We start from the raw sequence: 10,968 nt of genomic DNA, 5'->3' as shown, positions 1-10,968 counted from the left end.
GATCACAGCAAAGATGTTAAAATAGTGGGTTAACTTAATGGTACAAACAATTCCAATTCATCTTAATGTAGTTCCTTCCCATAATATTTAATCTACCCCAGATTCATTTCTAACATTATTTAATTACTATGCTAATTCTAAGGAACACTTTAGATCTTGTAAATAATACATCTTGGAAAGAGCCAAATGAATAATACATTTAGAAAGATTCAGAAAAAGTTAGCAGTATTCTGCCAATCTGCCATTTGTGTTCATGCTAGTGGACCACAAAAGGGTAAATAGCGAAGCTACTTTTCCCTAGTGACAGGACACAAATGTGACACAAATGTCATAGCATAGGTGAGGTTCACATAGTATGGCTACTTGCTTATGCATTCATCAAAATGTATCATACCCTGCTGTTGGTTTTATTACACTTTCCATCATACTTACTTTGTGTATACTTCATATGCAATCAAATTTAAGTTATATAATAAATGGCCTTTTAGTCCCTAGGATTGCCTACATATGTGACTTCATTTCCCAATAAATATGTATATGAACCTATATACTTTATGTGCAAAATAATCCTTTTCCCTAAATTCAACTCTGAATTAAGTTGGTTTTGTCTTGCTTTGTTTTGTTTTAAGACAGGGTCTTGTTCTGTTGCTGGGACTAGAGTGCAGTGGTACGATCATAGCTCACCACAACCTCAAACTCCTGGGCTCATGTGATCCTCCTTACTCAGCCTCCCAAGTAGCTGGGACTACAGGTTCTCGCCACCATGCCCAGATAATTTTTTCTATTTTTGGCAAAGATGGGGTCTCGCTTTTGGTCAGGCTGGTCTCAAACTCCTAGCCTCAAGTGATCCTTCTGCCTTGGCCTCCCAAATGCTAGGATTATAGGCTTAAGCCACCATGCCTGGCCCTGAAATAACTTTTGATGCCTTTATATAAAAAAGTGTGTAAGATTTTTTTCTAACAAAATTGGGAAGCAGCATCGACACCTGCAATATGGTATGACAATAACAACACCACTAATTCCATTGTTGCATACTAAAAAATTTACATCGTTATTTCATTTAATTTTCTCAATGGCATCAGGATTATCCAACACAGGATAATCCTGTGTCACAGCAGATGAATGAAACCCCTCAACAAGGAGTCCAAGGAACAGTCAGTACTTGGAAACCCAACCAGCTGGGCCAGCAATGGAATTGCTACACTGAGGTCTGCTCTTTGCAAAGTAAGCCCGCAGAATGAACTCACTTGCTGGCAGTTTCAGCTTCCTACTTCAATTTATTTGTGGCCCCACTAGCAAAAGTATTAAATTATTATGAACATCTTTCCAAGGGCAATGCGCTAGCTGCAGGCACAGAAGGAAGGCGAGAGTGAGGCTGGATGGGCTGACCTGGGGCATAGCTTGTCACGAGGCTTCCTGACCTGGGTGGGGTATGGTGTGGGTAGCGTTATGCCAGATGAGGGTGGTATTTTCCATCTTTTTCCTAGGTGGGTTAAGAGCTGTTTTGGCTTTGCATCTTCCATGACAGGAAACGTTTATATATTTTTTTGTATACATATATTTCCAACTAGGGTGGCTTATAAACAAGATCAAACTACAGTATCAAACACAGCCTACAACAGATGAATATATGCTCATGTTTATATAAAATAAATATAGATAGATGATTAGTATAGTATAGATTAGTATTAGTATAGATAGATAGATTAGTATAAGTATATAACACTAAGTGAAAAATGAAGTTTTAGTCCCCTTGGAATATGCTGATAAGTATGACTTCTTTCCAGCCCCAAGGGGCTGGTGACCTTGTAGTGATCACACATCTGGAACAGGGAATCTAAGGAGATAATGCAAAGAGACAGGTGCAGGGGACACATGCAGGCTCCTATGGAGGCCCAGGGAGGTTGGACCCAGCTGGATGAGTCTCCTGGATCCCATTAGCTTTTTCACAAGGTCTTTGGTGCCCAAAGCCAGAGGGGAGAGGGTGGATGATGGGGGAGGGACACGGAGAGCCCTGCAGCAGCGGGACCCGTTAGAGGTGGGAGGGAAGAGGAAGCCGTACTTGTCTTTCCCCACCAGCCCACGTAAGATGACTCATTTGCAGCGTATTTGTATGTAAAATTGCTTTGGATTTTAAGTTCATCAAAGACCAGGATCATGGCACACTAATGTGCGCTGCACAGCATGATACAGAACTGTGTTGCAACAGTGCTTAGCAAATGATCTTTGGAGATGACAGAGATGTGACTAGGGAGAACTGTCCTCAGGTCAAATTCTGAAGTGTCTGGAGGTATCCTGGTCACCGCCCCCACCTCCTACTGCCACCACCCCCTTGCCTTTTTGTACCTATTGTCTCCTGTTTCATGGCCTGTCTCCATGTCACCTTCTGGCTTCTCAGAGCCTCCTTGCTTTGGGCCTGGCATCCTGGCCAAGACCTCTCTAAATTAGCATTTCTTTCCCTCTTCCCCGCCTACCTGTCAAACTCCCTCTCTCTCCTCTAGCCACCAGGGGGTGCCCTGTATAATTAACACTACTGTATGGAAACTGAAATTGCTGGCCCACTATATAGCTATCTCAAGAACATTTAATTTTTAAAAGTGGTGCTTTGAAATTTCAATAAGCAAAGGCTGTAGCTTCAGCTGAGATTGTTTTCTTTTTGCTTTCCTGGACCTCTCAAATGATCCCTCAGGAAACTGCTTCTCTGCCTAAGTGTTGACCCAAGCTGACCCTTAGCATTTGTAATGTTCAAGTGCCCTTTGGAGGCACAAGTAATTTCATGCTAGATAAAAGACATTGTGTGTGTACATGTGTGTACATGGCTGTGTGCGCTAACGACACACAAATGATTGGCACATGCACTGCTGGGGTCCGTTCATTCCTCTCTATCTTTCTTTGTACAGGCCCAATACAGCCCTGCCAGAGAACCTTTAGCTTTGGTGTCGAATATTCTTATTCTTTTTCTTTTTCTTTTTTGAGACAGAGTCTTGCTTTGTTGCCCAGGCTAGAGTGAGTGACATGTTTAATTATTATTATTTTTTTTTTGCTGATTTTCCTGCGTTCTATATAGATTCTAGTTATCAGCCCTTTTTTGGATGTGAAGCATGTGAATATTTTCTCCCATTGTGTAGGTTGTCTGATTAGTCTAATTAGGCTATGCAGAAGCTTTTAAATTTGATCTGGTGTCATTTATTTTTGTTGTTGCTATGATTGCCTTTGAGGTCTTCGTCATAAATTATTTGCCTAGGCCAATGTCTATGAGAGTTTTTCCAACATTTTCTTCCAGAATTCTTATAGCTTCATGCCTTAGGTGTAAGTCTGTTATCCACCATGAGTTGACTTTTGTGAGAGGTGAAAAGTGTGGATCCTGTTTCAGTCTTCTACGTGTGGCTATCCAATTTTCCCAGTCCCATTTATTGAATAAGGATTCTTTTCCCCAGTGTATGTTTTTGTCTGCTTTGCTAAAGATTAGATGGCTATATGAGGATGGTTTTATATCTGGGTTCTCAGTTCTGTTCCATTGGTCTATGTCTCTGTGCCAATACCATGCTGTTTTAGTTACTATAAGCCTTATAGTGTAGCTTGAAGTCTGGTAAATTGATGCCTCCCAATTTGTTCTTTTTGTTTAAGATTGCTTTTGCTATACTCGGTCTTCTCTGGTTCCATATGAAGTGTGGAATTATTTTTTCTAGATCTGTGAAAAATTATGTTGGTATTTTAACAGGGATTGCATTGAATAAGATTAACAAAAAGTTGGTTCTTTGAAAAAATAAACAAAGAAACATGAAGAAAGAAAATAAACAAAGTTGACATGCCTCTTGCTCGATTAATGAGAAACAGAAAAGAAAGGACTCTAATAAGCTCAATCAGGAATGAAAAGGGAGAAATTACAACTGACACCACAGAAATACAAAATATCATCTATGAATACTATCGTTGAAACCTCTATGCATATAACTTGAAAATGTGGAGGAAATGAACAAATTCTTAGAAACACACAGGCTCCCTAGGCTTAATCAGAAAGAAATAGCATTCCTGAACAGACAGTATCAAGTACTGAAATTAAAGCAGCAATAAAAAACCTTCCTAAAGAAGGTTCTAAAGGTTCTAAGGATCTTTCTAAAAAGGATAGTCCCAGACCAAATGGTTTCACACCTGAATTTTACCAGACCTACAAAGAAGAACTGGTGCCTATCCTGCAGAAATTATTCCACAACATTGAGAAGGAAGGAATCCTCCCCAACACGTTTTATGAAGCCAACATCACCTGGATACCAAAACCAGGAAAGGACACAACAAAAAACCAAAACTACAGACTAATATCCCTTATGAATATAGATGCAAAAATTCTCAACAAAATCCTAGGAAACCAAATGCAGGTGCTTATCAAAAAAATAATCCATCATGACCAAGTTGGCTTCATTGCAGAGATACAGGGATGGTTCAACATATGCAAATCTATAAATGTAATTCACTACATAAATAAAGCAAAAATAAATACCATATGATCCTCTCAATAGATGCAGAAAAAGCATTCAACAAAATTCAGCACCCTTTTATGATAAGAATGCTCAACGAAATAGGCATAGAAGGAACTTACCTAAAAATGATAAAAGCCCTATATGACAAACCCACAGCCAACATCATAGTGAACAGGCAAAAACTGAAAGCATTCTTGTTTAGAATTGGAACCAGACAAGGTTCCAATCACCTATCACCCTTCTATTCAACTTAGTGCTGGAAGTCCTAGCCAGAGCAATCAGACAAGAGAAGGAAATCAAGGGCATCCAAATGGGGGCAGAAGAGGTCAAACTATCACTCTTTGCTGATGATATGATCTTATATCTAGAAAACCTCAAAGATTCTGCCATGAGTCTATTGGAATTCATAAACAAATTCATCAAAGTCTCAGGTTACAAAATTAACATACAGAAATCAGTAGCATTCCTATATGCCAACTACAGTCAAACTGAGAACCAAATCAAAGACTCAGTACCCTTCATAATAGCAACAAAGAAAATAAAATACCTAGGACTATATTTAACTAAGGAGGTAAAAGACCTCTATAGGGAGAACTATGAAACACTGAGGAAGAAAATAGCAGAGGACATAAACAGGTGGAAAACCATACCATGCTATGGGTAGGTAGAATCAACATTGTTAAAATGTCTGTACTACCGAAAGTGATCTATGGATTCAATGCAATCCCTATTAGAATCCCAATATCTTTGTGTGTGTGTTTATAGTGTCTATTCCCCCCTCCCCAATATCTTTTTAATTGAGGGCTTTTGTGTTTGGCCAGGCAGTTACCTTCTGCTGATTGTGACTGACAGCCCTGGTTAAGCCCTTGTCTGCTTAACCAAGGGCCACTTGCCTTACAAAACCCACTGTGGCATGGAGGTCTCCTGTGGGCCTTCCCAGGAACCCTCTTTTCTACCCTCATTCACATCCTTGGGGGGAGTCCCTACTCATACCTCTCTTGCCACACACTCCCTGTACTGTAATTCCTTGTTTCTTCCCCTTCTGCTTGGACAGAGTTCTTTGAGGCCAGCCGTTGTCTCTTTCACTCTGTGTTTCAGGGCTCAGTTGGGGCTCACACAGCATCTAGCCAGCACATGACAGGTGATGAAGGAAAGTCTCTTACTGATGGGAAAAAGTGCTCTGATTTGGTTTCTGAGAACCAGGGATCAGGAACAGGTATTATGAGGTGGCTTGTCTAACATAGACCTTGGTAAACAGCATGGATTTCAACAGGCAGAATTGGTTAGAACCATCCTGTCCATATTGACACATAATGTGCTTTTAAAAATTTAGTATAACCCTGAGCAGTTTCCCATATCCTCAATATGCTAGAGGGGACATTCTTGGTTGTGTAATACACCCTTCCCTTCTTTTTCTCCAGGTTTGGGTGGTGATGGTTGAGGGAGGGTGGACTTCTCCCTCAGTCCCAAGGGCATGAGTCCTCACTGCTGTAAAGCAAGGGTTGACAAACTACAGCCTGCTAGCCAAATCTGGCCTGCCACTTGTTTTTGTATGACTTCAAGCCATAAAAACTGTGTTTGTTAAATAGTTTTAATTCGTTGGGAAAAAAAAACAGAAAAATAATGTTTTGTGAGAGGTTAAAAAATATGAACTTTGAATTTCAGTGTCCACAGATAGCTACTTTGGAACGCAGCCCAACATATTTGTTTCCAGTGTCTGTAGCTGCTTTGACTCTGCAACAGCAGAGCTGAATAGATGTGACAGCGATCATATGCCCTGTAAGGCCTGAAATATTTACTGGCTGGTCTTTTTCAGAAGTTGTTTGCTGACCCTGCTCTAAACTGATCATGCTAACGCCATTCCTCTCCCAGTGTTTACTTTTGGGAGGAACATGAGACATAGTTCTGGGTCAATGAAACACAAGAAGAAGCCTGAAAGAGGACTTCTGGGAAAAACTGTTTTCTCTGGTGAAAGGGAGATGCTTCCTTCCTGCCTTTGGATGTCACATGTGAAGATGTGATAGGCAGAGCTATGGCAGCCACTTTGTAATCATGAGGGAAAAGCCAAGAGAACCACAGAGAAGCTGACCCAGATATTGTCAAGCTGTTAAATAAACCAACACTGGAACCTCCTACTTCTAGATTTTTTTTTTAATATTGAAAATAAATATACTGATAGTTGGGCATTCTGTTACTTGCAGCCAAATATGTCCTAAAAGACATCATGTGAGAAAATGATTTTTAAAATTATGGCATAGTATTTCCTCTTATTGATGACTCATAAAATTTTAACCATTTATGGGCATTTCCCCTAATTCTTTGCTATTATTAATTTTGTCTTTTTAAAAATATATATTATTTTGCAAACTCAAATCTAAGGGTCATAAAATATGTACCCCATAAATATGCACAATTATCAAGTAAAAATAAAAATAAAATGAAATATAAATTCTACCTCACTCCAAAAAGATTTGAGGGAGTTTTCAATAAAAGTTACATCAGCAGGCAAGAATAATTAATGGGAGTTGAAGCTGTATAATCGAAAGCAAATTTTTCTTCTTTCTTATTAACTAAAAGTATATTTGAGTCAGAGATGTTTTGTGTTTTTGACTTATTTGCAACTCCAATTAACATACTTTGTTAAAACACACTGACATGGTATCAGAACCAGGGATAGGTTTTATGAAATTATTTCTCCTTTTAGTGTCATTAACCAGTGCATTGTGAAATCCTGCGGAAAGAGCAAAGGCTCACTTTTTCCTGCAGCCAATCTATCTGTCCTCTTGCATCTGACCTGCGTCACACCCATCACAAAGCCATCTGCACTGAAGTCCCTGGATTGTGCAATCCCAAGTGCAGCAAACAGCTACCTGGGCAAAGAGGTCAGTACATTGACGTGTATGCCGTTTCGGACCCAGGTCTGAAATACTATTGACTTGATCTACCTACACAGAGAGCGGTGGTGATTCATGTCTCTAAAATGCTGTTCTCAAGAGGCCATAGGATTCCTAGGGAATTGGCCTTAGAACAAAATTTATAGGGATACTTTCTTGATTCAGTGCCAACCAGGTGATTTTCTAATCAGTTTTCTGAGCTCCTGTGAGATGTTAAGCATTTTAACATCTATGTGTTTATTTCTCTATTCCTAAAATAAAGACAGCAGAAAGAGCTACTGTTGTGAGGGATTTTAAGCTGCTGAGTCAATTTTTATAAAATATTATGATGGTGGCCAGGCATAGTGGCTCACATCTGTAACCCCAGCACTTTGAGATGCTGAGGTAGGAGGACAGCTTGAGGTCAAAAGTTTGAGACTAGCCTGGAAAGATAGAGACACCTGTCTCTACAAAAAAACCAAAAAATTAGCCGGCTGTGGTAGCCCACACCTATAGTCCTAGCTACTTGGAGGCTGAGGCAGGATGATCACTTGGGCACAAGAGTCTGAGTTTGCAGTGACTGTGATGGTGCCACTGCACTGTAGCCTGGCTGATAGAGCAAGACCCAGTCTCTTAAAAAAAATTATGGAACGAGATGCATTCCAGGAGAAATAACTTCTAGTTCCTTCTGCAGCTGTCTTGCTTTTAAAAGCAAGCCTTCTGAGAGGTAGTCCTGCACAGCGTAGCAGTTAAAAGCCTGGTCTGCAGAGCTGAGCAGAACTTTGTGGAGTCCAGCTCTTTCCTTAGCACTTGTGTAATCCTGGGCGAATAACTTGACCTCTCTAAGCCTTGTTTTCTCCACCAGTCTCATTCCTACCAGCCATCGGCCATCATGGTAGCAAGGGGACACAGCAGGCACGCAGACAGAGGACAGATGGATGAGAGTTTGTGCCAAAAAAGTAACTTTGTAGATTATGAGTTAAAAATCGGAGTGAAATCCTAATGATTTTTTATAGCATAAATTGAGGCTGAGGGTTCCCAAGGAAGACAGGGTAAAGTGATGAGGGAGGGGAGGAGGAAGGAGAGGGAAGGGGGGGAGAGGAAGGAAAGGGGGTAGGAGAGAGGAGGGGAGGGGAGGGGGAAAGAAGGGGAGCAGAGGGAGCAGGAGAAGGAGGGGGAGAAGAGGGGAGGGGAGAGGGATAAAGGAAGACAAGGCAAAGCACTAGGTTGGGGGCCAGCAGCTGGGCTAGGGTACAAGCTACCACCTATAGCACCAGCCATGCACACAGTGGATTGCTCTGGAAGGCCAAGAGAGCAAAGGGAGTTCAAAGGAGCCGCTTCTGCAGTCATCCCATGGCTGGGGTTTAAAACAGATTAAATGACTCACTAAAGGTCATACAGTTACTTTTTGCACGAGCATCCTGGCTCCAAGTCCAGTGCTCTTTCTAATCTATAACAAGAGATCTGGGTCTGCCCTGAATCAGGTTTCCCTAGGGCGTCATCTTCTTAGGCTGCAAGAGCCACTGGACCTGGTGACACTGCTAGTCCCTCAGTGCTCCAGGCTGCGGCAACGGTAGGCTCTGCTCCTGCACCTGCCTCCAACTAGTTACGTTACCTGTCTCTTTGGGCAAGTCATCCCAACTCCCTGGCTTGTTTCTGTAATTAAACTACATTCTGGAAGTTCGAGTTCTTAAGTGCTGATTCCGAAGAGTGCCCCATTTATCAGGCACTCTGATACCTTCACAGCCTCTACTTACTCTCAATACAGCCAGGAAGCTCCATTCAGTTGCGCACTCCCGTTAAGCACTACAAGCCACACCGAGTAATTAAATTACATAGGCAATAATCCAACAGCACATCCAAGCAAGGCTGAAAGTTGTAAAAGAAAATGACACCACGTTTTTTTTTTAATTTCAGCATATTATGGGGGTACAGATTTTAAGGTTTCAATAAATGCCCATTCCCCCCCTCCTCCCACAAGTCTGAGTCTCCATCATGATCATCCCCCAGATGGTGCACATCTCACTCATTATGTATGTATATACCCGCCCCCCTCCCACCTGCCCAATACCCTATTACTGTAGTACCTATGTGTCCACTTAGGTGCTACTCAGTTAATACCAGTTTTCTGGAGAATATATCTGGTGCTTGTTTTTCCATTCTTGGGATACTTCACTTAGTAGTATGGGTTCCAGCTCTAACCAGGAAAATACAAGATGTGCTATATCACCATTGTTTCTTAGAGCTGAATAGTACTCCATGGTATACATATACCACATTTTATTAATCAATTCTTGGATTGATGGGCACTTGGGCTGTTTCCACAGCCTTGCAATTATGAATTGTGCTGCTATAAACATTCGAGTGCAGGTGTCTTTTTTGTAGAGAGTCATTGGATCTTTTGCCCAGCAATGGGATTGCTGGATCAAATGGTAGATTCACTTGTATCGCTTTAAGGTATCTCCATATTGCTTTCCACAGAGGTTGAACTAGTTTGCAGTCCCACCAGCAGTGTAGGAGTGTTCCTCTCTCTCCGCAACCACGCCAGCATTTATTGTTTGGAGATTTTTTGATAAAGGCCATTCTCACTGGGGTTAAGTGATATCTCATTGTGGTTTTGATTTGCATTTCCCTGATGATTAGAGATGTTGAGCATTTCTTCATATGTTTGTTGGCCATTCTTCTGTCTTCTTTAGAAAAATTTCTGTTCAAGTCCTTTGCTCACTTTTTAATAGGGTTATTTGACCTTTTCTTCCTGATTTTCGTGAGTTCTAAGTATATTCTAGTTATCAGTCCCTTATCGGATGCGTAGGATGCAAAAATTTTCTCCCATTCTGTAGGTTGTCTGTTTACTTTCATGACTATTTCTTTGGCTGATGACACCACGTTTTAAGAAGAAAACACAACGTAGAAAATTTAAAATAAATACGCTAAGGCTGAACCAATGCAACTGGAAGGTGGTGGCTGCTTCTGAAGGAAACCAAGACCCTTCTGACTGAGCAGGGTCTGTTAGCTCCTTGTCTTAGCGCACTAAAGAAAATCACTTTACTCTCGGGATACAACAGCTAACTTGAATATTTTAAGCTTACTGATACAATGCCAAAGAACCACAGACACAACCTCGAATGCCCTGGGAACTCAGAGATCAGAGAGGCCGACTGAGAGCCGCAGTTTTCATCAGTGTACTTTCAGGAATGTCATCAGTGGGGCTGGATTTCCTTGGCGGAGGACGATTGAGAAATGGCTCTTTAAATGTTTTCTGCTGGCAAAAGCGAATTTAGTTTTCATCACTACAAGCCCAGTATTTTCATACTCAATTATAATTTAATACTGAGGCCGCGAGTCCGGAATGTAATTTGGCGCTCCCTTGTAATTCAGACTGAAGGCCTTCGCCTCCCAGCGCGGTGAGCGGGTCGCGGAGCCGCCCGGGCCGGGATGCAGGGCGGGAGTCCGGGACGCCGGGCGGGAGGGCACCCCGGGGGCGCGGCCCTGCCCCGACCCGGCTGGGCGCCCCGCGGCCCCGCGCCCACTTCCGCTTCCCGGCGGGCGCGGCGGGCTCCGCAGGGCGGCGGCGGCTCCAGGGCCCGGGCGCGCGGCCCGCCCCGGCCGCAGGGGCG

This window comes from Microcebus murinus, chromosome 13 (genome assembly GCF_040939455.1).
Source record: "Microcebus murinus isolate Inina chromosome 13, M.murinus_Inina_mat1.0, whole genome shotgun sequence".
Classification (NCBI taxonomy): Eukaryota; Metazoa; Chordata; class Mammalia; order Primates; family Cheirogaleidae; genus Microcebus; species Microcebus murinus.
This window is presented reverse-complemented; position numbering follows the sequence as displayed.